This window comes from Carettochelys insculpta, chromosome 10 (genome assembly GCF_033958435.1).
Source record: "Carettochelys insculpta isolate YL-2023 chromosome 10, ASM3395843v1, whole genome shotgun sequence".
Classification (NCBI taxonomy): Eukaryota; Metazoa; Chordata; order Testudines; family Carettochelyidae; genus Carettochelys; species Carettochelys insculpta.
The window spans coordinates 18,337,783-18,364,920 of NC_134146.1; positions in this window are offsets into that span (position 1 = coordinate 18,337,783).

The window sequence follows — 27,138 nt, forward strand, 5'->3', positions numbered from 1 at the left end:
TCCCTTGCACAGGTCCCGCCCCCTGCCCTGACCAGGCCCCACCCTCCATTCCCTTCCCACTGTCTACCTCCTCTCTTCCCTCTCCTTCCCTGTGCCTCCCTTGACCCTGCTCACTGCATGCTTGCCTCCTTCCAGCCAAATCCCTGAATCCAAGCAAATTATTTTTTAAAAAGCCCTTCCCCTTTTCTGCAATTTTGTTCTCAACAAAATGGAGCATGTTTTGTACCATGTACAAAACAAGCAGAAGGTACCTAATAAAAAGCACTAAATTTGGAGCTATGAAATGTCAGTCACAGGTTTTTATACACTTGATAACTGACATGCAGGGAGCTTGCAAACATCGCAAGGCACTCTCACTGATCCTGGGGAACCCATAATTGCAGACACCAGGTGAATCTAATCGAGAAATCTCTGTCCTTTCTTCATACAATAAAACAAGTTGTCAGGCCTCACCTGCAGCTGGCATTTGCCTCCTGACATGAAGAAAATGACTGGAATCAGACTTCATAAAGATACCACCTCGTTTTCACTTCTTCATATAAATAAGCTTGAGCCCTTCTGATGCACATTGTGTCAGCAGAAGTAAGCACCTCAGACAACAATTAAGAATTGCCAAGGGACACGGGTCCTATCAGTAAAATACAGGTGGCCTGCTGCTTTAGCAACAATAGCACCCATTTAGCTCACAGAACCAAGAAGGCAAAATATCCCACTGAGGCAGCATGATGGTGACAGCTTTCTGTACCAGACTGGCAGACCCAATATCCCCAGGGGGAAGGAACCAAATCGCCAGCCCTGTTTGCACCAGGCAAATGTCATTTCTCAGCTGAAAAGAGCTGAGACTGAAAAGCATGGAGCCCTAGCCTGCCAGTACCTTCTCTTCTCCCTGCCACCACGTCCCTCCTCCTTCTTTTCCCTCCACATCCCTCTCCCCAGTCTCCTCTCCACCAGCTCAAGCTTGCTGCCCTCCCCAAACAAGCATTCCCCCTGACCCGCCCTTCACAGAATTTTGAGGAAGTAAAAAACAGCCTAATTTCTCCGGCCCAGGCCACTGCTTACCTGTGAGGATGCTCTGACAGGCCCTGGCCCAAGTCGCGGGGGAGAGCCATTCCTCCTGGCTGTGTTTTGCTCAGCCCAGGCCCATTTAGCTGGCCCTGATGCCAAAAATGATCTAGCCCATACCGCATCCCCCACACAGCATATGGCTGGCTGGCCTACCTGTGTCTTTGTCTAGCTCTTTGAAAAGTGATGACGGGTGACGCCAGGTGGGGCCCTGCTCTCACTACTTCTGTCTCTTCCGGCAATTGCTCCAGCATCACACAATGGGAGGAGGAGGCGTCCCATAAAGCCCCACACTGAAATTCTCCCCTCATCCAAGGCGGTAACTGCTGCATGAACGAAGCAGAAAGGCGTTGGAATTGTGAAAAACGCTTAGCAAAATTGCACTTCTGAGCACTTCCCATCTGCTGACCTCAAAGCACCTACCCAAAGCCCATGAATTTACACAAACTCCCATGAGGAAGGCAAGCATTATTGTTATTGCTATTATTATTATTATTCCTCTTTCAGATGAAGAAATTGAGGCACGAAATAATTAAGTTCCTTAATCTGCCTTTTTTTTTTTTAAAGTCAGTGGAAAAGCTCTTCTTGAGATGAACTTTAAATGAGGCGTCCAATGTTAGACTGGAAGTCTGTGACAGGAAGGTCATTAAGAAAACCCCGGATCTTCCTGTTACTAGCAGTGGGGAGCACAGGCCACTGGCTGCATTGAGGAAGGGAGATCAAACTAAAACCCCAGCCTCCCCCATTACAGGGACTCAACAGTGAGGCTGCACCTGACCCTGATGCAATGTGGAAGGGCTTAGTGCTGGGGGGGATCCAGGCGTGGTGCAGTCCGGGTGGCTAAGTGGAAGATCTGGATGCACAGAGGCTTGTTGAGGGGTTCTGGGTGTCGGGGCAATGGGACTTTGGTTGAGCTCAGTGCAGGGACTCGGGGGAAGTGGGGCTTCATGGGGAGTCCAGGTGCTGGGGAAGTGGGGCTTGAGGGGGTGGGTAGACTGGTGCAGCTCAGGGGTGGTTGTTTGGATGTGGCTGGCTTGTTGGATGAGTCCAGGTGTAGCCGAGCAGAGCTTGTCTGGATGAGGGTTAGATGGGCCTATTTAACTGGGGAGCCGTAACTGCTGCTGAGTGGACACTGCATGCCGGACTCCTGCTTCCCCACAAGTCCCCTATCATCTTTTCTTTTCCATCCCCTCTCTCCTCATTCCTCTCACTTCCCATCCTTCCCCACTGCCTCTTCCCTCCACTTCCTCACACGTCCCCCATTTTTCCCATGCCCACCCACCTACTCAGCTCTACTGCAGACAGAAAACAGGAAGGCTCCTCTCCCAGCCCACAGAGGAGGAGACCAACAGGCACTAGGGCCCAGCCAGCATGGTGGCACGAGGATCCTGGGGCAGTCTGCAAGCTGGGCAACTCTGTGTTTGAAATGTGAGCTTGTATGTTCCGTGCAGGCTCCTGAGCAGGCAGCTGGGATGACTGCCTGCTACCAACCTTCTCCGCAGCCCCAGAACCTGCCTGAATCATAACAAATCACTAGAGGCATGGAACCAGCAAGGTTTCTGCAGCACTTGTGTGAGAAGGCAAAGCCCTTCTTTGCCTTAAGGACCATGTTTAGCCTGCAACATATAGGGGGCAAGTGTAGACATAGCCATACACTGGCTGGCTGGAAACCAGATCATAGCACCTTACCAGCCAACTACACACCCATAGTAACATGTCACGTAATCCTGAACCCACATAAATCAACGGAGTTATGACATTAACTTTAGCAGAAGTGTGATGAAACCCGTGGAGCCCAGGCTAATGTACTCAGCATCCTTTTGCCAAGGGCTTTGCTATGAACAGCTCCTGCTCTTTTGGTAGCATGGGAGAGTAAGAGGTCCTGCTTTCCATCTTCTTGTAAATGGAGCAGGATTTTGCTTAGTGTTTGAGAACACAAATTTGTTGAGTACAGATTGCTGATCTTACCACACAGTTCCCCCCAGAAAAGGATGTGTGTTTTATCTGTCATTTTGTTTTCTGAACTATAGCTAAGTCAGGGCATGCTCGCTGATATCCCTGTCTCTCCAGGTACTTCTAAAATGCTTCTTACTATTGTACCAGAGCTGCTGCTGCTATTGGCCCAAGCTTCCATCAGAACTGGGACACTGCTACAATATGTTTGGGATTACAGATGACCCAACTTCCATCCTAGAAAATATTTACAAACAGAAATATGTAATATATTCATAAATACAGTAGCATGCAGTGCAAAATGCAACAACCATGCAGAACACACCACAATGTTTGCTGTGTCTCCCAGAAATTCTTTTTCTTACATGTAGGAAGTTGGTAATCTCAACCTGCATGACATGAAGGAAGGAATATGTTGTCCTGTGCAGAAAGATTTTTTTTTGCAGGATTGCCAAGTCCCCCAGACATTTACAATGACAGCATTATATAGATTTGTTATGTATGTGAAATATGTTATTTATACTGTCCCATGTTCATAATGCTTTCAAATGCTTCTGGTTGGATGCACAATTATGCAATAATGGTTACTGATACAACAAACAGATATGCTGATCTTGACAAGAGGCAGAAAGAAAACATGCATAGCAGAAAGATACGCAAATGAAATAGGGATTTTGTTCCTGTATAAAAGAGATCTAAGTTAAGGCGCTTTGTCCTTCAATTTATTAGTTTTCAGCATCATTATTATTTTAATATTTGTTTAGATTTAAATTCAAATGAGCACATATGGGATAAATGAAATGTGAAATGCAGTAAACCAAAGAATCTTGTTGAGGCCAGACAAGCACATTCACATTATATTTTTGTTTTTTCCAGATTTCTGACTGAAATGTGAATGGTTTTTCTGAACTTCTTTCAAGATAAAAACATGAGTGGCTCTTAAATTTTTAAACTGAAGAGGTTTATTATTAACGTAACTGGATTTGCTCCTTCAAATCTGCCTTCATAATCAGATCAGTCATTTGTTTACTTCATTCCTTTCTCAAACCTGCAAGGGGGTTTCCAAGCTGTCCCTTTTTCAGCAGATGGAATACTCGTATGATTCCATCCCCATAGCAACCACAGCTGCACCAGGCAACCAGTGCTCTGTTGATTTCCACACAACACGTGAGGTCACTGGAGCTTGCAAAATCTTTTTCATACCGACCAGTGTCCTCTTTGATTTAATGCATTTTAACATTTGGATTTGTCCCATATCCTAGCAAATATTGCTAACACTGAGAAATGGAATATAACATTCATCTTAAAAATACGGATGTGTATTTAATCCTGTGACGTATATGGACGTGTGATTTTTAAAAGCGAAGAAATTTATAGCCAGGAATAATTAATAATCATTACAAAGCACAACTTATAAAAATATTTAAAGGAGTAAATTATGCAACATTTGATTTTTGTCCTATACAAAACTAATTAGAGGCATCATCTTAATTGTCTCAAATGAAATTTAATAAAAAAATTGATTACCTTTGTATAAATAGAAAGTACTTCTGTTCTGCTCAATTAAATTTATTTTTCATATTTTTCTGCACAAGGTAACTAGTCTTAAAAACCAGTTATAGACCAGAACACTAAATATTGTCTTCCCTGTCAAAGAAAACAGTGGTATGTGTTTTGGGGTGTTTTGTTTGTTTAGCTCAGTCGTACTTTCCTCTCATAGACATAAAATTGCACAGTCTGTAATGCCTTCCTATGGCTCTCTTTAATGTTCTAACACGTCAGTTACCACTTAAATCAAATAATTCCCAGACAGAGGTTGATTGTAAATGGTCTATATCAATGACATCATTTGATGATGCATGATGTCACCATAACACCCTCCCTTTGTTATAAATTTTTAGCAATTCTCTTCAACTAACACATTCTAACATTTTGTAAAATCTAAATTTACAGATGAATTTTAGAAATGCAGATTGGGAGCCATGACTCTTGGGTTCTATTTCACCCACCTCTGGGAATCCTGGGGGGGCAGGACCCTTGGGTTTTAGCCCCTTCCTCCCCCTGAGGAGGATGGGAGTCCATCCTAGTGGTTAGAGCATGGGGGCTGGGTGCCAGGAAGTTCTGACCCCACTGAAATAAATGACAAAGCCCCCATAACTTCAGTAGGGCCAGGATTTTACCCATTATTCTTCATGGGATGAGGACATACATAGTAATGAAGTTGTGGTAGTTTGTTTTCTGTCTACAACAACTCTTAGTTCTAGACACACTTCCTATATGTGGAGTCAGAAAAACTCAGTGCAAGCTGTCAGAGGAAGTACACACTTTTGTGCTCTTTCTAAAAGTTCTTCTTCAGTTGTTTTCACCATCAGATAATCATAATTCCATGTATAGTTGCTCTTTATGCGTGGGAAAAAAACAGTAAGAATTGTAACGCTATCATTTCCAATCAATGGAACACGATTTTTGAGAAATTGCCGTTGAGAATACTTGGTAAATGCTCCCAGAGGAAATTCACTTGTTTCACACCATCAAGAACATGAACACTGTAGAAATTATTTAACTTTCAGTGCAGTTTATACAATTTTGTGTCTATTTGTAAAAACAATACAAGCAGTACTCACATGAATCTTGATATGCTCATGAATGGGATGATGGTATTGCTTGAAGTACCAGAGGACTAAACTCAGTGACCCAGCATGCCCCTTCCAATCCTATGTCCCTATGTACAATACAGAGATAAACCAGCCTAGAATACTGTGGGATTTTCAAAAATAGGAAAATTTTCACCAGATATCTATTGGGTCTTAGCAGATATATCAGCTCTTTGACACGGAATTCATGGTAACTACAATAACATGATAACATGATCAGCAGATACTATTAGTAGAGTTTTTAGATAGACAGTATTTTCCTAGGCATCACATTAGATGTTTATGGCTCACTGTAACTCTCACTGGCATTTTTGTATTGATAATTGTAGATACGCCAAGGTTAGTTTTACACAAAATGACTGGAGTGCAACAGATGTGCACACATTTGGCCAAAATTCAAGTATGGTAGGGTAGACTGAAGCTTCCAGCCTACCCGTGTCTTGAAGATTGTACATGTGCGCACTATTTAAACACCTGCATCATTTAAACACTGCTCTCTTTCTTAAGTCTGGATTGGAATTTTTAAAGAGAAGCTGTAGCAGTACTTTGCTAATTCCAGTGAAAATCTAGAATGGTTTCAGTTGTTAATATTATGTCATTTAGAATCTCCAGGAGTCATTTTAATAGATACTTAAAATGGAAATTTTATTAATAATCCTTGGTCTCTCACATACACTCAAAGGTCAGCCAATTAGACCCTACACTGTTAGGATTATAACACACACAGAATTTCCATATTAAACACAAACTTCCATTAGGATTTCACATGGGTCCTTTAATTCAGGATTTAGGTTTGGGTTCAGAAGAGGCTTGGGAAAATCTGATACATAAATGAGTGAGGCTATTATTTGTATTATAGTCGTGTTTAATAACTCCAGCCAATATTGCGGTCCTACAGGATGAAGCACTCTCCAAACTCCAAGTATACCTACCCAGAGAACTTCCAGTGCAAATTTAGAAATAAACACACTATAAATAATTGTCAATCCACACCTATGCAATTCAACATATCAGAAATAAAGACTTTGTTCTTTTCAAGTTCCTGCCTTAAAAATTTCCCTGAATTAAATATTCCATATCCACCTGCTGTAGCAAACCCAAGAGCCCTCCATTCACCCTGTTCACCCCACATAAACAGCATTGAGAGATCGAGAATAGGGACTGGAGGTGTGGAGGGAGGAAGAAGCCAATCAAAAAAACTTAGGAACCCAACCAGAGGTATCTAAAGGCACGTTTGCTGACTGCAACTCTTCCCTTCACTTCCTTACAGAAGTGGGTTGTGCCCACTGAAGGGGACACAGAAGAACTGGCAATAGGTTAGCTAAGAGCTGGTTCAGCTGAACTGGAATAAACTGAATTGTATTGTACTTCAATAAAAATTTTACTGACTGAAGCCCTATGTCACCATAACAGACTCCTTATTTGATAAATTGTTACCAAATCTTCATTTGAAAATTGTAACATTTTTTAAAAAAATCAGGTGTAAGACTTAGATTTTACCAAATGCAGATTGGGCAAAGCCGTGACCCCACTGAAGTCAACAGCAACCCCCTTTAACATCAGTGGGGCTAGGATCCCCCTGAACAGCTGTGCCAGGGGTTTCCATAGCAGTAAAGTTTCAGTTATGGGCTATGTCTACACGTGCCCCAAACTTCGAAATGGCCATGCAAATGGCCATTCCCATGAGCTCATGGGAATAAGGGGACTTCGAAGTAGGCGGCATCCTTTCGAAAAGGAGCCCTGTCTGGACGCGCCGCGCGGCGGCAAGGAGCGTCAATTTCGAAGCGCGGCTGCCGCCCGCATGCTAATGAAGCGCTGAGTATGCATTTCAGCTCTTCATTAGTAAACTTCGAAATGGCCATTTGCATGGCCATTTCGAAGTTTGGGGCACGTGTAGACACAGCCAGAGAGTGCTGAGCAAACCCTCACCCTCACCAGAGCTCAGTGAGGAAATCTCACGGGGTTTGATTTTTAATTGCAGGAGGAAAGTAATTCAGGTCATAGAGCTAGAGGGATTTGTGAGTATTCTCACAAATACCTGAGACCTACCTAAATACTGGCAGCTTTATTCATGAATCACTGTGCATTACATTCAAACAGCTCTACCAAATGCAATGGCATGTGCTTTCCACATTTAAGGTTCCTATTTACTTACTGCTTGAATTATTATAAAGCAAGTCCCCCCAGACAGTCTTTTGATGTGATTAGAGAGGAGATATGGAGAGAGCAGAGTCTCAAAGAATGACCATAGCCCGTGCTATTTATCTAGCATTGTCACTTTAAGAGATTGTTTGGACATGCTGTCAAAACTGATCCAGGAAAATCTATCTCAAACCTGTTAGGACTTGGCTAAATGATATGATCAGCAGACCTGGGGGATGAGGGGAGCTTTCAAATAAATCAAGGTGTGCAACTTCAAAATAAATAAATGAACACATACCACCAAACTCAGGGCTTCTCCACACAGAGAAATTAATAACAGAACAGTTTTAAAATATCACCTGTAGTGACAGATACCCCCAGTGACTTGAAAAGCCCATATGAGAGCTGCATAGAAAAAAGATGTTTCAATGATATTTGAACTTTTAGTTGCTATTTGTGCCCTGAGGACTCTTCAGTTAGACTTGTGAGTGAGGTTTGAGAACACAGAAAAATGTACAGTAAAATTTATTTAAAACCCGAAAAATGTACAGTAGACAAAAAACACAGTTTACATGTGTGCAGTGTATTAGGACCTAGTTTAATCAAGCTGATACGGAATTCAATGTTGAGACACTAAAGGAAGCCAGAAACCTCAGTTGTTAAAGGAGGCGGTAACAATCAGGTCAGTACAGCTTGTTGGAATGCATTTAATTAGAAATCAGAAAGAAGACAGACACTCCCCTGAGATGTAACAGAGAGGGAGCCGTGCTAGTCTATATACTATCAAAACAAAAAGCAGTCAAGTAGCACTTTAAAGACTAGCAAAATAGTTTATTGGGTGAGCTTTCGTGGGACAGACCCACTTCTTCAGACCATAGCCAGACCAGAACAGACTCAATATTTAAGGCACAGAGAACCAAAAACAGTTAACATTAACACATGGTTTAAACCAGGACAGGAACTTTCTGAGTCACTATAGGGGCTCGTCTGCATACTTGGCTTAATCTAATTCTTGACCTCACCCCTCATCCCTCCACTCTCTGATTTGCTCACCTTGATTATCTTTTTCTGATTTCTCCTCCTTGCTTACTGTTTTACATTGTTGTGTTGAAGTGTGACGAGACTAATGAAATTTTGAGATGTCAAAAATGGCTATTTTTGACCAGTCAAAATCCAGAGAGATTTTTATTGATATCAGATGCCTGATGCTAGGGTGATGAGCTATTCCTGGGGCTCAGATGTGCCTTTAGGATGCTGGCCTGCTTCAGTACTTCTGGGGACCACAGGCGGGTAAAAAGGGAAGCTGCCAGCCTTTGACTTCCTATCCCCAAGAGGATTAGCATTCTCGGGAGGGCAAATACTACAGCTGAAGCCAGGCACCGCCCAAGATCCTCTGTGCTCTACCTTTCCTTACCAACACACAGGGGCAGGCCATGATTTGGCCCTTAGTCAATACAAAATCATCATAGGTGAAGAAAAAGGAAATGCCTCACCTAATGAATTACTATAGAGTCATAGAATCTGAGGTCTGGAAGAGACCTCAGGAGGTTATTGAGTCCAGCCCCCAGCCTAAAGTAGGATCAGCCCCAACTAAGTCATTCCAGCCAGGACTTTATCAAGCCTCTAGGGATGGAGATTCCACCACCTCACTAGGTAACACATTCCAGTGCTTCATCGCCCTCCTGGTGAAATAGTTTTTCTTCATATCCAACCTACACCTCCCACTCTGTAACTTTCGGCCATTGCTCCTTGTTCTGCCATCCCTCACTACCCAGAACAGGCTCTCTCCATCCTCTTTAGAGCCTCCTCCAGGAAGTTGAAGGCTGCTATCAAATTGCTGTGCAGGTTCATGTCTGCAAAAATCTTAGGGCCCGATTCAAAGTCCCTTGTAACAAACACAAGTCTTTCCACTGACACTGATTTTGGATTAGACCCACTGCAGAGCCAGTTGCCTTACCTTACCTATATAGACCAACTGAGAAACAAAATTGCAAACCAAATCTGTATCCAGATTGCTACATTTATAGTCATGCATTATGGTGGATATCATGCCAACAGTATACAGGGATCCTCCAGGTTAGGTGCTATAAAAGACCGTTAGAGACAACTATACTGAAAAGGGAAAATGCAGTGGTCTTTTTCCTCCCACAAAAAACCTCCACTTACAGGAGAAATAAAATGCTGCTTACAGTAGACCATGAAGATGTTCAAAATACAATCATGCAAATAGCAACTAGTAGAACTGGGAGAGCTGAGCTAAGGCTCCCCAGGGCTTTGTCATGAATGAATGCAGGGGAGAGGGTTAACCCTTAGAGGTCTCTCTCTCTGTAGAGGGCGATCAGGTAAGCCAATGGAGGAAATGAAACTCTTTTGAACTGAGAACAATCATAGTTTAAGGGATCTTTGTCTCTGTGACTGATACAGAGGAGACAGAAATGGTTGATCCTAAGGAGCTTGAATGAATCCAGTAAATCTCCTGGCCACAGCATAATCAGAGCATGGATAGGTAAGTAGAAAAGAAATGTTTAGTTAGACATGATCAGGTTACTTTTATTTTCGGACTTGGCATGGAGTTTTTCTGGTTAATGGTTGATTCTTTCCCTTGAAGTCTGTAACTTCTAAGATGAATCCCAGAGAAGTAATTCTGTGTGCTGCAACTGGAACATTTTTCAATTGTTTTATTACATCAAGCAACTAAGTAGGGTTAGTTATTTTCTTGGTATTTTTCCATCTCTTTTTTTGTGAATAAATTATTTTTGAAGGCAATGACTTGATTCCTGTGTCCTAGAGAAGGGTCTGTGTATATTCATGCCTTAGACTGAAAGGCCATATAACAGATTAGAGCTTAATATCTTCCTCTTTGTTTTCAAATTCTCTCCTAAGGGAGGGTTAAGAGTTTGAGATTAGCCAACAGGAAGACATCCCAAGTGTGTCTTCCTGGGTTCTAAAGAAGGGTTTTCTCACTTGAGTGGTGGCAGCCACCTCCCAGGGGCAGGGGGATCTGTGACCTTGGGGAGTTGTTGCTTTTTTTTTTTCTAACTGCAGAGCCTATAGAGGCAAGATATTTTTAAGGTTTTTGTGGGTCCCTGCTGTCTGTACTTGGAGTGCTAGAGTGGGGAGGCAGCATTGACAGGCTTGAATATGCCAGGGGCTCTGGTGATCTTCTCTCTCATTTGGGGAAAAGAATAGTTTTGGCTAAGATCAAGTGTTGTACTTTCCAAACCCCACCCACTAATGGCACCATAAACATCTATCAGCCTCCTTCGTTGATATAGACCTCAACGGAGATGCCTCACTCCCCTGGTGCTCCAGTTCCATGGTAGTGGGAGAGAAGAATGTAGCTTCAGGGGTTCCCACATGCAGATTTCTTTTGGGGTCCCAGGGTTAGCAGATTTTCTGAAACCCCCCAGGCTCAGGGGTGAGGCTAAAACGACAGGTCCAGTGTGCAGGAGGGGAATGCTAAGGAGTGGGAGTATGGTGCTTTAAAGGGCTGGGTGTGGAGGTCTGGCCAGGAAGAGAGTGCAGGAGCGGACTGAAGGAGGGAGTTCCGCAAAGCAGGGAAGGTGTAGCAGTGAGCTAGGGAACGGGTGTCTGGCCAAGGAGGAAGGTGCATAAGCACTGGTGGGTGCAGAGTCTGGCCCGGAAGGATGGCGAAAGAGCAGGCTGGGGGCAGGGTGTCTGGCCAGTGGGGAGGGTGAAGGGGCAAGCAAGTGTGCAGAGAGTCTGGCCAGGAGAGAGGGTGCCGAAGCAAAGGAGCATGCAGGAGCAGGCTGGGAGTGGGAGAGCTGGGCAAGAGGGGAGTCCAGGAGCAGACTGGAGCTGGGAGACTTGGGCAGGAGCAGGCTGCAGGACCTGGGTAGCAGGGGGATGAGGACACCAGGCAGGCCCGGAAGGGAGTGACAGGGCCACTTACTTGTCTCTGCATGCCCTGCCATTCCCCAGGTATCACCCTCTACTGCTTCTATTGGCTAAAATCTGTCCAGTGGAAGCAGCAAGGAAGGTCTCCTGCAAGCAGTTTCTGGCACTGCATTCCCTCAGCCAGGTGGACAGGGAGCGGCAGTGCACAGATCCATGCTTCTTCCCCCATGCATACCAGATCCAGCCCACAGGGCTTGGGCCTGCCCCCACCACCCACAGTGGCAAGCTAGTGCAAGAACCTCATGGGATGAAGGGGTGCCACTGGGCTGCAGCACCAGGGCAGGCTCCTTGCTGAGTGTGTATGGGGGGGAACCCCAAGCCTCCCAATACACCTGAAGGCAGCCACGGACCACTAGTGGTTCTCAGACCACAGTTTGAAAATCAGTGCTTTAAATCATCTTCTGTACTAAATGACTGGAGGATAGCTAATGCAATGCCAATTTTTTTAAAAAGCTCTAGAAGTGATCCTAGCAATTACAGGATGGTAAGTCTAACTTCAGTACTGGGGAAATTGGTTGAAACTATAATAAAGAACAGAATTGTCAGGCACATAGATTAACATCATTTGTTGGGGGAAAAGGCAACATGGTTTCTGTAAGTGGTATCCATATGTTACCAATCTACAGGAAATCTTTGAAGGGATCAACAGCATGTGGTTTTCTCAGATTTCTAGGAAGCCTTTAACAATGTCCCTCACCAAAGGCTCTTCAGTAAAGTAAGCTATCACAGGATGTTCCCTCCATGGAGTGATAACTGGTTAAAAGATAGGAAAGAAGTGTAGCAATAAATAAATGGTCAGAATAGAGAGAAGTTCCCAGGGTGTTTCCCAAGGGTCCACACTGGAACCAACCCTATTCATTATATTTATAAATGATCTGGAGAAAGGGGTAAAGAGTGAGGTGGCAAAATTTGCAAATGACACTGAACAGCTCAAGATAGTTAATCCAAAACAGATTGTGAAGAGCTTCAAAAGGATCTCACAAAACTAGGTGACTGGGTGACAAAATGGCAGATGAATTTGCATGTTGATAAATGCAAAGTAATGCATATTGGAAAACATAATCCCGACTATCTGTTTTGAATGATGGGGACTAAATTAGCTGTTACTACTCAAGAGAAAGTCATTGTGATAGTTTTCTGAAAACATCTACTCAATGTGCAGCTGTAGTTAAAAAAGTGAACACAATAGTTGAAATCATGAAAATAGAGATAGAGAATAAGACAGAGAATATCTTATTGCCGCTATATAAATCCATTGTACGCCCACATCTTGAATACTGCATACAGATGTGGTCTCCTCATCTCAAAAAGGGTATCTTGGTATTGCAAAAAAGAGTTCAGAAAAGAACAAAATGATTAGGGATATAAAACAGCTGCCATCTAAGGAGATATTAACAATACTGGGACTTTTAAGCTTAGAAAAGAGAAGACTAAGGGGCAATATTATAGAAGTCCATACAATCATGACTGGCATAGAAAAAGTTAATAAGGAAGTTATTTACTTGTTCCCACAACACAAGAAGTAGGTATCCCTCACTAAAGGAAATTAATAGATATCAGGTTTTGAACAAATGAAGGGAAGTGCTTTTTCTCACAACTCATAGTCAACACGTGGAACTCCTTGCTAGAGGATGTTGTGAAGGCCAGGACTTTAATGGGGTTCAAAAAAGAGTTAGATAAATTCCTGGAGTATAGGTCCATTGATGGCTATTAGTCAGGATGGGCAGAAATGGTGTCCTTAGCCTCTTTTTCAGAAGCTGGGAACTGGGCATGGGTCACTTGATGATTACATTTTCTGTTCATTCCCATTGTGGCACATAGCATTGGCCTCTGATGGAATACTAGGTTAGATAGACTAGAATACTAGGTTAGACGGACTTTTGGTCTGACCCACTATGGTCATTCTTTTGAATGAGATGCCTCACTCAGAGAACTTATCATTATATATATTTCAATCTTTTAAAGCGGCATCTCATTCGAAAAGTGTAAGATTTAAGCATGGCTTTTCAGTTAACTTAAGAAGCTCTGACAGCAAATTTTGATGCTTTTATTTTTAATACAGAAAACCTCTTATTGTGATAGTAATCCTACAAGACATTTTTTTAAAGAATATGTTGTGTTTGCTGTTGCAGAGACTGAAATGCTAGTAGACAGTACAGTGACATGTCTCCACCAGACAAATTGGCATTCATCATTCAAGCAGGAAAATAAATTAAGTGCAACATTTAGACTCTACTTTATGCAGTTAAGAGACAACAAAAAGATAACAAATCTCAACTATTGACTACAGAAATGGGATAAGTGAGGAAAATGAATTGCTTACATTTGTACAGTCTTATAGTACAGTACGTACCTCAAAGTACAAGAGTTTTAAATAGTTTTTGTGGGGATTAGCCTTTTGCTTTGAAAATTTTTGGGATCTGCTTTACAGAGAACACAATTTCAATGAGTGCCAGCCAATTTAAATAATTTAATTCAATAATATAATAAATTAGAGTGGCAATGTTATCAACACAAAACAATAACCAACTCTTCATTTGATTCACTTCAAGCTGTTAAATTGAGGGTGTATCTCACATTTTTATGGTGTCATCAACACTTCAAGCTCTGCAATGGCAGAAACCAGGAATGGAAGAGTGTTGTGTCCCTCTGAAATGGGAGGGGCAACTTATTTCACAATGCACTCCACTCCTGAGCTTTCATGCATTAGGTCATGAACTCGCAAACACTTACTACAGGGCATAGTGCTTATTAGCATAAGAAGTTCTGCTTGCTGTCATCATGAGATATTTTACACCACTCAAAAGCAGTTGCTTATCCAAAACCAGAAAAATATACACTTTGAGTAGTTCAAATGATTTCTTCCTCTGTGCGCTGCTGTGCTAATATTAAATTTCATTTTCCATTTTGCTGCTCATACACTCAGGCCGCATCTACACAACAAAGTTATTTTGTTATTTCAAAATAACTTTCGGAGCATCTACACTTCATACATACTCTTTCAAAATAAATTCAGAATAGCAGGTGCATTATTTTTACTTTCATAAACCTCACTGCAGGAGGAATAATGCCTATTTCAAAATAGCTATTCTGAAATAGGCACTGGTAAGACATGGGCAGTATCTACACTAGTCCCCTTTCAAAAGGGGAATGCAAATGAGGCAAATTGGAAATGTGAACGAAGCTTCAATTTACAAATCTCATGCTTCATTTGCATAATTACAAAATGACACAGAATCAATTTGGCTAGTCCAGAGTGATGGAGTCCAACAAATCACTAAGGCTAGGTTTACACAGCAGCATTATTCTGAAATAATCCATTCTGGAATAGCTATTCCAAATGAGGCAAACTGGAAATGCAAATGAAGCACCAATTTACAGATTTCATGCTTCATTTGCATAATTGCATTTTTGAAAGAGAGTCTTTCAAAAGAAAACAGCAGTATAGACGAGGTTCTTCCAAAATAGAACCTCATTTTCGAAAGCACCCTTCTTCCTGAAAAAAATTAGGAAGAAGGGTGCTTTTGAAAATGGGGTTTTATTTCATAAGAACCCCATCTACACTGCTGTTTTTCTTTTGAAAGACTCTCTTTCGAAAATGCAATTATGCAAATGAAGCATGAAATCTGTAAATTGGTGCTTCATTCGCATTTCCAGTTTGCCTCATTTGGAATAAGTATTCCAGAATGGATTATTCCAGAATAACGATGCTGTGTAAACCTAGCCTTAGTGATTTGTAGGACTCCGTCACTCTGGACTAGCCTAATTAATTCTGTGTCATTTTGTAAGTTTTGTTACCTCATTGTCCACTTTCTTTTCCAGATCATGGATAAATATATTGAACATTGGTCCTACTGCAGAACCAACTGTCAGCCCAACAGTTAACCTCTATCTCTCTGAAAATCCATTGTTTATTCTTAAGTCTCTGTGGTTATGGCTGTCTGCCCCAGATGCAACTCTGACCCATGATAGTAAGCAGCAGCCAACTCACTCCCAGATTCTGATTGGACTGACAATTTTAACATGTAGGAAAGACATGTAGTCCTGCAGCACCTTAAAGACTAACAATTTATTTATTAGGTAATGAGGTTTTGTGGGTAAGACCCACTTCTTCATATTCTGGATTTGTTTAGGCTGAAAAATAGAAGATTGGAAGGAAGCTTGATAACAGCTTTCAAGAACATTAGAGGTTGTTACAAGGATGAACAGGGAAAGGGAGCACATGACGCCAGGCAGCATGGCTCTCAGGGTCATTGAAACATGCAAGCCTCTCCACCACCACAAGGTGGAGATCCATGGACAGGATATTTCATACACAGGTAGCATGAATTCACAGCTGATGACTGTATTCAGAGAGTCAGAATTCCAGGGACCTCAGGAGGTCAACTAGTCCAGCCCCCTTCCTGAAGTAGGATCAACCCCAACTAAATTGTCCAAGCCATGACTATGTCAAGCCAGGACATAAAAACCCCTAGGGATGGAGATTCCACCACCTCTATTCTAAATCTTCTCAAAAACCCCTCAAACCTATGAAAATTCAAGTTAACACTCTTTGGGTAAGTGATTCTCCTGGCAAATTTCCTGACTCTTTTGGCAAGTGTTCTCCTTCCTTTGCCACCTGGAACCAGTCATTTTATGAGCAGGAAAGAAGGAGACATAGTACAAGCCAAAGATAAGTAACAGGATGCATTATCACTACTAGCAGTAATACATTCAATCGGAACTGGAAACATAACAGACTTGATAGGAAGGAGAAGGGTTTTACCACCAAGGTGTGACAGAAAAAAATGGATGACAGAGGCTGAAACTATGAAGCTCCAAGGAGAGACAGATATACATACAAACACACAGATAGTGGAAGGACAACCAAATATAGGGAGCCCCAGAGACACAGGACTTGGAAAAGAGAGAGACCATACTATGGTGTGTCTAGAAGGGAGAAAAAAAAAACTCTGGATGCCTGTGTGAAGTTTTTTCTTCATAATTTTAGTTTATCATCCTCTACGTAAATGCTTTACAAGAATATTATGGAAAGGTTGCTCTTACAAAGTTTATTTTGTTTCCAAAATTTTCTGCCAGTTCAATAATATTTTCTCTATACTTAAAATAATTCTGAAAATTGAAGAGATGATTTCATAAATGTGATAACTGCAACTACAGTATCCACCAAGGCTGGCACCTTCTTACATATTAAGAGAATAAAGGATTTCCAGCTTTTACATACACCTATTAATCTGGCATACGAAGGAGAGATTAGATAGTTCAGTTCACTACTTATGTCTGGGGCAACAATTTAATGAAAAGCCTAGCCCTTCTCTCAGGGATAGACCTACCACAGGATCTTCTTCTATAAACTCCATCTCACATATTAGCCTCTGACTGGTAAATTGTCACAAGCTTGATGACACTTTAATTTGCTGGACAAGAGGAGGAACTCGTATTTCTTCTTTTTCTAGAGCTGCTTGGTTGCTGCATATTAGGGAACTCTCTGCTCAGTTCTACACATGGCTGAACAATATTTTGGCAATAACAGATTCAATGACTTTTTTTTCTGTCAGTGTTGAATAATTCATTTTTTTCTTTCTTATTTGACCAGCTCTACTATGCACAAGTTGACGGCAGAGGCAATTACCCTGTAATATCCAGTCCAGTCTAACAAAAGGCACATTGATTGTGATTGTGTGTCCTGGAGAATCAACATAAACAACATCTTGTGAATAGCTACCTGCCCACTCTGACTTCCACTGTCACCTCCCTGAGGCACTCTGTGACTGAAGTGGAAATTAGAACTGCCACTACCCTCATGTGTGTATCTTCTCCATATGCACAGGTACATTTCCAGTCCTTTCCAGCAGGTACAGGCCTGGGCCCACCACACACTGTTTATTCTTCTGTCTCTTAAACAGCCTGACTAAATGCCTAGCTCATCACCCATTATAGTCAATGGAAAGAGTCCTGCTGACCTCAGTGGGAGAGGAGCTGTCCATTAATTTTGCTACACAGTTTTAAATGAACAACACTGATTTTTTTTCTTATTTGAGGTTGGTTATCTAAGTAATTTAAGTTATTGTGAATGAAAATAATTGCAAGGTAAATCATTTGAACATTTTTCTTAGCATATAAAGCTGACCTTTGTAGTGTCAAGTACTGTCATGAGAAGCTTCTCATAGAATCATAGAACACTAGGACCGGAAAGGGCCTCGAGAGGCCATCGAGTCCAGTCTCCTGCCCCCACTATCTACTCCATCCCTGATAGACATCTATCTAATCTGTTCTTAAATATCTCCAGCGAGGGAGATTCCACAACCTCCCATGGCAACTTATTCCAGTACTTGACCACCCTGACAGTTAGGAACTTTTTCCCAATGTCCAACCTAAACTTCCCTTGCTGCAGCTTAAGTCCATTGCCTCTTGTTCTCTCCTCAGAGGCCAAGAAGAACAAGTTTTCTCCCTCCTCCTTATGACACCCTTTAAGATATCTGAAAACTGCTATCATGTCCCCCCTCAATCTTCTCTTTTCCAAGCTAAACAAGCCCAATTCTTTCAGCCTTTCTTCATAAGTCATGTTCTCCAGACCTTTTATCATTCCAGTTGCTCTTCTCTGGACCTTCTCTAATTTCTCTACATCTTTCTTGAATTGGGGTGCCCAGAACTGGACACAATATTCCAGCTGAGGCCTAACCAGCACAGAGTAGGGCGGAAGAATGATTTCTCGTGTCTTGTTCACAACGTACCTGCTAATGCATCCCAGAATCATGTTTGCTTTTTTTGCAACAGCATCACACTGTTGATTCATATTTAACTTGTGATCTACTAGAACCCCTAGATCCCTTTCTGCTGTACTCCTTCCTAGACAGTCTTTTCCCATTTTGTATGTGTGAAACAGACTATTTCTTCCTAAGTGCAGCACCTTACATTTATCTTTATTAAACTTTTACTATCCCGTTTACTTCAGATCATTTCTCCAATTTATCTAGATCATTCTGAATTATGACCCTATCCTCCAATGTAGTTGCAACCCCTCCCAGCTTGGTATCATCTGCAAACTTAATAAGCATACTTTCTATGCCAATATCCAAATTATTAATGAAGATATTGAACAGAACTGGTCCCAAAACAGACCCCTGCGGAACCCCACTTGTTATGCTTTTCCAGCAGGATTGAGCACCATTAACAACTACTCTCTGGGTACGATTAGCCAGCCAGTTATGCACCCACCTTATTGCAGCCCCATTTAAGTTGGACTTGCCTAGTTTGTCGATAAGAATATTATGCGAGACCATATCAAATGCTTTACTAAAGTCTAGGTATACCACATCCACTGCTTCTCCCTTATCTACGAGTCTCGTTATCATGTCAAAAAAAGCTATCAGGTTGGTTTGACATGATTTGTTTTTTACAAAACCATGCTGGCTGTTCCCTATCACTTTACTACCTTCCAAGTGCTTGCAGATGACTTCCTTAACTACCTGCTCCATTACCTTTCCTGGCACAGAAGTTAAGATGACTGGCCTGTAATTTCCTGGGTTGTTCTTGTTCCCCTTTTTGTAGATGGGCACTATATTTGCCCTCTTCCAGCCTTCTGGAATCTCTCCTGTCTCCCATGACTTTCCAAAAATGAGAGCTAACAGCTCAGCTACCTCTTCTATCAGCTCCTTGAGGATTCTAGGATGCATTTCATCAGGCCCTGGTGACTTGCAGACATCTAATTTTTCCAAATGGTTTTTAACTTGTTCTTTTTTTATTTCAAAAACTAACTCTACCCCTTTTCCACCAGCATTCACTATGTCAGGCATTCCTTCAGACTTCTCTGTGAAGACCAAAACAAAGAAGTCATTAAGCATCTCTGCCATTTCCAAGTTCCCCGTTACTGTTTCTCCCTCCTCACTGAGCAATGGCCCTACCCTGTCCTTGGTCTTCCTCTTGTTTCTAATATATTTGTAAAAGGCCTTCTTGTTACCCTTTATGCCTGTAGCTAGTTGGAGCTCATTTTGTGCCTTAGCCTTTCTAATTTTACTCCTGCATTCCTGTGTTATTTGCCTATGTTCATTCTTTGTAATTTGTCCTAGTTTCCATTTTTTATAGGATTCCTTTTTTAGTTGGACATCATGAAGGATCTCCTTGTTAAGCCAAGGCGGTCTTTGCCCATATTTACTATCTTTCTGACATAGGGGAATAGCTTGTTTTTGGGCCCTTAATAATGTCTCTTTGAAAAACTGCCAACTCTCCTCAGTTGTTTTTCCCCTCAGTTTTTCCTCCCATGGGATCTTACCTACCAGCTCTCTGAGTTTACCAAAATCTGCCTTCCTGAAATCCATCATCTCTACTTTGCTGTTTTCCCTCCTACCAGTCCTTAGAATTGTGAATTCTATGATTTCATGATCACTTTCACCCAAGCAGCCTCCCACATTCAAATTCTCGACCAAGTTCTCCTTATTTGTTAAAATCAAATCCAGAACAGTTTCTCCCCTGGTGGCTTTTTCAACTTTTTGGAATAAAAAATTGTCTCCAATGCAGTCTAAGAACTTATTGGATAGTCTGTGCCCCGCTGTATTAGTGTCCCAGCATATATCTGGATAGTTAAAGTCCTCCATCACCACCAAATCCTGGGCTCTGGATGATTTTGTTAGTTGTTTAAAAAAAAGCATCATCCACCTCTTCCACCTGGTTAGGTGGCCTGTAGTAGACTCCTAACAGGACATCACCCTTGTTTTTTACCCCTCTTAAACTAACCCACAGACTCTCAACACGCCCATCTCCTATGTCCATCTCCACCTCAGTCCAAGTGTGTACATTTTTTATATGTAAGGCAACACCTCCCCCCTTTTTTCCCTGTCTATCTTTCCAAACCAGGCTATAGCCTTCAATACCAACATTCCAATCATGTGTATTATCCCACCAAGTTTCTGTGATGCCAATAATATCATAGTTGTATTTATTTATTAGCACTTCCAGTTCTTCCTGCTTATTACCCATACTTCTTGCATTGGTATATAGGCATCTTAGATATTGATTTGAACTTTCCCCCCAGTTTTTTCCTGGCCCTCTTTTTACTCTGACATTGTTGCCCATGCTCCCTCCTACTTCTGACCCATCTCCCAGGTTTCCATGTTCTCCACTTACCTGCGGGCTTTGCTCCCCTGTCCCCGGCAAACCTAGTTTAAAGCCCTCCTCACCAGGTTAGCAAGTCTGTGTCCGAATATGGTCTTTCCCCTCCTCGAAAGGTGAACGCCATCTCTGCCTAGCAGTCCTTCCTGAAATAGCATCCCGTGGTCGAAGAAACCGAAGCCTTCCCGTCGACACCATCCACGTAGCCAGGCATTCACCTCTAGGATGCACCTGTCTCTGCCCGGGCCCCTATCCGCAACAGGAAGGATTGAAGAGAATACCACCTGCGCCCCAAACCCCTTCACCCATGCCCCCAGAGCCCTGTAGTCACTCTTGACCTGCTCAGCATTACACCTCACAGTATCATTAGTGCCCACATGGATGAGAAGCATGGGATAGTAGTCTGAGGGCCGGACAATCCTCGACAATGCCTCTGTAACATCTCGGATACAGGCCCCAGGCAGGCAGCATACCTCCCGAGACGAAATGTCAGGGCGACAGATGGGTGCCTCCGTCCCCCTCAAAAGAGAGTCTCCGACCACCACTACTCTGCGTTTCCTTCTTGCAGTGGTGGCAGAAGACTTCTCAGCCTCGGGGGTACGAGGCTTCTCCTCTTCTGTACTGGGCGACTCATCTCCTGTAGCAAGTACAGCATAACGGTTTTCCAGTACCACAGCGGGAGGGTTCTGTGCAGGGGTGGAACACTGCCTGCTGCCAGAAGTAACCAGCTGCCAGTGCCCACCCTGGTCTACCTCTTTCTCCACCAGTGGTTTATCAGCCTTCCTATACACTGGGACAGTCACCTCAGCAGACCCCAGATGAATACTATCTAGGAACTGCTCATGGATTCGGATACTCCTCAACCTGGACACCTCCTCCTGTAACTCTCCCACCTGCTGCCTGAGAGATTCCACCAGCAGGCACCTATCACACTGAACGGTCCCCCCAGCCTGGATATCTGTAACTGGGACTTGCAAGGCACAGTCCTTACAAGGCCACACCAGGGTCTGGGTAGAGGCATCCATGGTAAGGCAGTCTGTCTCGCTACAGGCACAGGTGGAGGAGACAGCAGTAGTGGTGGCACAGGTGTTGTGGGTCTTCCTGACCATCGTAGGCCTCCCTTCTGCCAAACTCCCTCTGTCAAACTGCCTCTTAAAACTCCCCTGTCTGCAGCTCCCTGTCCACTTCGCTCCCCTGGTCGCTCCTGCCTCTGGCTTTTAAGCCTGCTGGCCTCTCTCAGGCCCTCCCCCTATGAGTCACACAGGGGAAGGCTGATCAAGGAAGCAAAAGGTCAGGCAGGCAGTCCCAACTGAAACTGAAACTCCCTCTACCTGGAATCAAAATGGCAGTTCAATTGCCAGCAGTTAAAGCACACGCTCACTCACCCAGAGATCTATATAACTAGAATACAGTACAGCCAACAGCTGTTGTTCAAAAGGCTTGGAGAAAAAAAAAACAGACACAACAATTCATCTGACCTAGATAATTTTGTTAAATGATATAAAATATACTCAGTAGCCAGCTTGCCAAATTTATTTTCCAAATATAACCCTAATTATTTACAAAAATATAATATATGAAACTTTTATGTTTAACATTGCAATTAATTGTTATCCTTGAATAATCTATATGTACTATTTGCCACATATTTGAACTCTAGATGTTAAAGACAGATGGACCAGCAGATGGATCCCGGAAAAGAGTGATTAAAATGTCAGTGATAAAATAACAAAATGAAACACAGTAGGTTGAAGAGGGCATTCAGCTCAAAGGCTTGTCTGCAGAAATGGGCTTTATTCAGATTCATTAATGTACACTTCAACCAAGCAGTTTTGACATTTTCTGTATAGCAAATCTTGAACTCAAGCAGCCTTTGCCCAACTCCTTTGCAGATTCTTTTGGTCAAATTTTCAAAAGTGGCCTCTAATATTATGTTTGCACCTATTAGCCTGTATAGAACTAAAAATATTTGCATGTGCAAACAGGTAAATGTGCACAGGCACCAGATTTGCATGCATAAATTCAGATTTTGAATTTACAAGTCAATGTGTGTACAAAATTAATTGTCTGGCTAAAAAATAGCACTCAAGATCAAGGGTAAATATGACATTGACAGCCTATTTATTGTGGCGTGATCCTCAGATGACTTAGGCCCCTGACGATGCAAATACTTTGAATGTACTCAAGTGTACTCATGAGATCACTCACATTGACTTTAATTGCATTAGTCTTGTGAGTAAATTTAAGCACGTGTATTTTTTCTTTAAATGTGCATCAGCATGGCATGATGGAACTAAGGAATATTCACACACAGAGAGGGAGTTAACTTGCACACTAATAGTACTGTCCTGATTTTATAAAGCTGTTAGTCTCTTCTATGAGGAAAATGACTTTCCATGTGGTTCTTTTCCTTTGTGAAATGATTAACTCAGTTTTAGCGATATACTTTGCAATATTTCTGATGTCAAGCACAAGTAATAAATCTTTGGCAATATGTGGAAATATCATTTTTCACAAAGCTACTAGTTGCCATGTGTATGACTTGTGAACAGACAACAAATAGTTTCTGTTAAGGGTTGGGAAATAGAAAACAATTTTTGTGGAAAATGTGGCAAATGTGAAATAAGTTTCCATTTGATAGAGTTTTTAAATGATTGATTCCTTACTCAATTTTTGTTTTGTTTTCCCCTTAAATTTGGACATTTGAGATCAGGAAATATTTCAAATTAAAATGTTTTGCTATTTGACACTACTCTGCTATTTACTATTTCGTGACTTTGTGTCATGAGTATTGCACCTTAAATAAAATACATAAATCTTGATTTTTATGTATTTGAAATTACTTGTGTCAACATTTTTGCCACCACTTCGTAAATAAAACCTCTGAGACCGGATTAACTTAAATCAGTAGTATTAGTCTGGCTCAGAATCAGGCAACTTTTTCAGTCTCTCAAATATTCTTGAGCCACTTTATCATGCTTTTCTTCACAACAATGGAGACTAGAAATTTACCTTTTAAAAATGAATTCTCAAATTCTCACGTATTCACATGACTGTGATAGCTGGAATTTCAGGAAAGCCACCAAATAATGTGTGACTCAGGATAGTATTGTGGGTTGGCAACACTATTTCCAGCTGCTTTTATGACTACATTAAAGCACAGATTTTTTAGTGTCCGTATGTGGAACAATTGACAATGTCTCAGCTGTATATGGGGATGCATGGACAGAAGAAATTACATTGAGAGAAGAGATGACTTCTATAATTAAATCTCCATTTTGCCATGAAGCTGAATGTTACTGACCCCCAAACTGGCTCTGTTCCACATCTCTACTCACCACATTGAGCTTCCTGCAGGAAGTACCCAATGATTGGATTAAAAATGGTTCAAGCAGACTGTCCAGATTTCTTTTTCAAAGCTGAACTGGATACAGAAGCCAGATCTACAGGGTTCTTCAGCAGGAAAGAATATCATTTCCACTGAACCTAGCCCTGGGTTATTAGCTTCCTCACATAAAAAGTTCTGGCACCTCATATCATACTAAATTAAATGAGAATGCAAACAACAGTAGGATTTTCAATCTGTAAATCACAGAGCCATACTAGAGGAACTAATAGGATTTGAACATGACTCATAAGTTGTATTTTGAAGTTCCCCATTATCATTTTGAAATGTCACATTTCTTTACAGCACGAAAGGAATTAGTCTTAAAGATCTGTAGCTTTAGGTAACAGCCCAATTTAGGACAACATCCACTGCAACTTTAATGTGATATAGAGAGACTTAAAAAACACAGGAATGTAATAAGCCAAGGGAATGATATTTTGTTGAAAAAAATTATAAAACTGTAAATCTATGATAAAATATAACCAAGTTTATTTATAATGTAGATTAACAGTAACATACCATATTCTTACAATGTAGATTTATGGTCATGAACAAAATGTTTACATTACGATGATTTATATATGGATTTTTTCAATAAAAGCTGTGACCATCATACATCTGTGTTGGTTCTCAAGGTCCTCAAAGGACTGGGAGTCACCTTGTCACCCCACACTTCCACCATGAGAGAGTCTAAGTTGAGGTAAGTGGGTGTTAGCTTCCTACCACCAGCAGCCTTTCCGCCTCTCAAGTGCTCTCATCTTGGTTGCACCAGCCCTATGTACCTCTTGCAGGTTAACAAGAGGTATAACCCATTCCCCAAGTCTCCTTGAATCATTATTCTGCAATATGCAGCTCCTGACACTGGCTACTCACAGAAAACTCAAATTTCTGTACCCCCAAAGGAGCAGCGTACCCTAGTTTACCAGTTTTGCCTTAAGCTACTGTTCCTGTGTAATACAAACTAAGGAAACAAAAAAAGTTTTATGCAAGAAAAACTGGAGATTCCAATAGAAACACAAGAGTGATGGAAACAAATGGTCACAAGAGCAAAACAAATCAGAGGGTGAACTAGATCCTACACTTATTAATAGATACCTTTCCTAAATAGTAAAGTAGTTCCCTCCCCCCAAAAGGTTTAGACTGTTGTAGAGCTGGCTGGCTTCACTGGAACAAGGACCCATATTTCCTATGAAAAACACCACCCTCAGTAAGATGTCTGCTCAGTGAATGGATACACAATGCCTCTCCCCACCTGCTGTTTTACTGACACATTCTTTTTGTCTTCCTTTATTGACAATACATTCTCATCTTGGCCATAATGTTCTTTTCATACCTCACAGAACTTTGCATGTTTGCTGTTGTCTGTGATGGCTTTCCATTGACTGTTCAGGGGAACGGTGGTAGAAAACTGAACCTTGCATTACATCACAAGCTAGCTAAGGAAGGGCAGAACTCTCTCCTGCTGTTACCAAGAAATATCACTCTCTAGTGACTCCTGTTAATCTTCAGGTCATACACTTCAATACATTTACATTATTCCTTCTACTACCCATGCACACACCATACCATGGTTGTGAACATCAATAAGGTGCAAGTCTTCACTGGAGACATTGGCTGGGCAAATACCCTGTAAGCAATGTATTTGATGCAGGGAGCTTGCAGGTCTGAGATGAGAGTTTTTTGGAAAGAATAGGGGACCCTTTCCCAAGGGGCCTGTGTGTCACGAACTGTCTCACCACATCCATCTCCATTCTGTATCTGATTTCTCCTATTTGCTAATGTAAATGGTTTATAATTTTCTGTAATCACTGCTAATGGATCCCAATATCAGAATGATGGAACACTGTCTAGCATGCCTAGCAATGCTCCAAGGATTCATCTAGACTACCGTTGCTATTTTGGGACACAAATGTATCCCAAAATAGCAGCCCTATGGCTACTTGTCATGCTTGAAATAGCGTGGTTATATCGAGCACAGTATTCCATTTCTGCTACCCTTGATTGTGAGAGGGATAGCAGAAACCTTGAAATAGCTTCTTATTTTGAACCTTGGTGCCGTTTAGAGAGCACTGCATTCAAAATAAGTTAACTCAAAAATAACTGTACAAATTGCATAAATTATTTTGAGTTAGGGAGACAGTGTAGCTGTAGCCCAATAAAGTAGAAGGGTCTTGGATGCTACAGCTAATAGTAAGACTACTTGGCTATTGGAACTACTTGCCCTCAGCTATCAATGGTGCATGTGCACCTATTGCTTGTTTTGAAAACATAAAATCCCCTGGATAGCTTCACATGTAAGTTGCACAGACAATCATGGATCTAGCTTGCAGATCAGAGAAGCCTCATACAGAAATAAAATTATACTAATCCCATGGGATTTTTAACTCCATAGGGATATGGTTGGGAGTGAAAAAATCAAATTAGCATAATTTTGTTCTTCATTATTTAGTGAAATGGCCCCCTGCTTGTCTAAGGCCGTTCATTATAGTGAGCACTACACCTGATGGTAATAAGCAAATGGCACTACTCCTAATCAAACCCAGAAGGTAATTCTTATCGAGAGATGCTAAATGCTGATTATCTAATTCATTCCATTAGTGTAGGTATCACATGATCTCTGCCTGTTTAGCTCTGAAGCTCAGCTCACTTGCATTGCTTAAGCAACAAGGGGTAAAATTTTCCAGAGCACCTAATCAATCTCGTGACTATGTTCTGTTGACCTTCAAAGAAACTTCAGTGCCTACATCACTTTTGAAAAATGTGATTTAGCCCTAGTCTAGACAGGAAGTTACGGTGCAGCAAGCCAGGATGTGAATGATGCTCCAACAAACCAGCTTGCCGTGAAATAACATCCCACACAGACAATAATACAATGCAGTGGAAGTTCTGGAATGTGGCCCATGACAGTCAGTG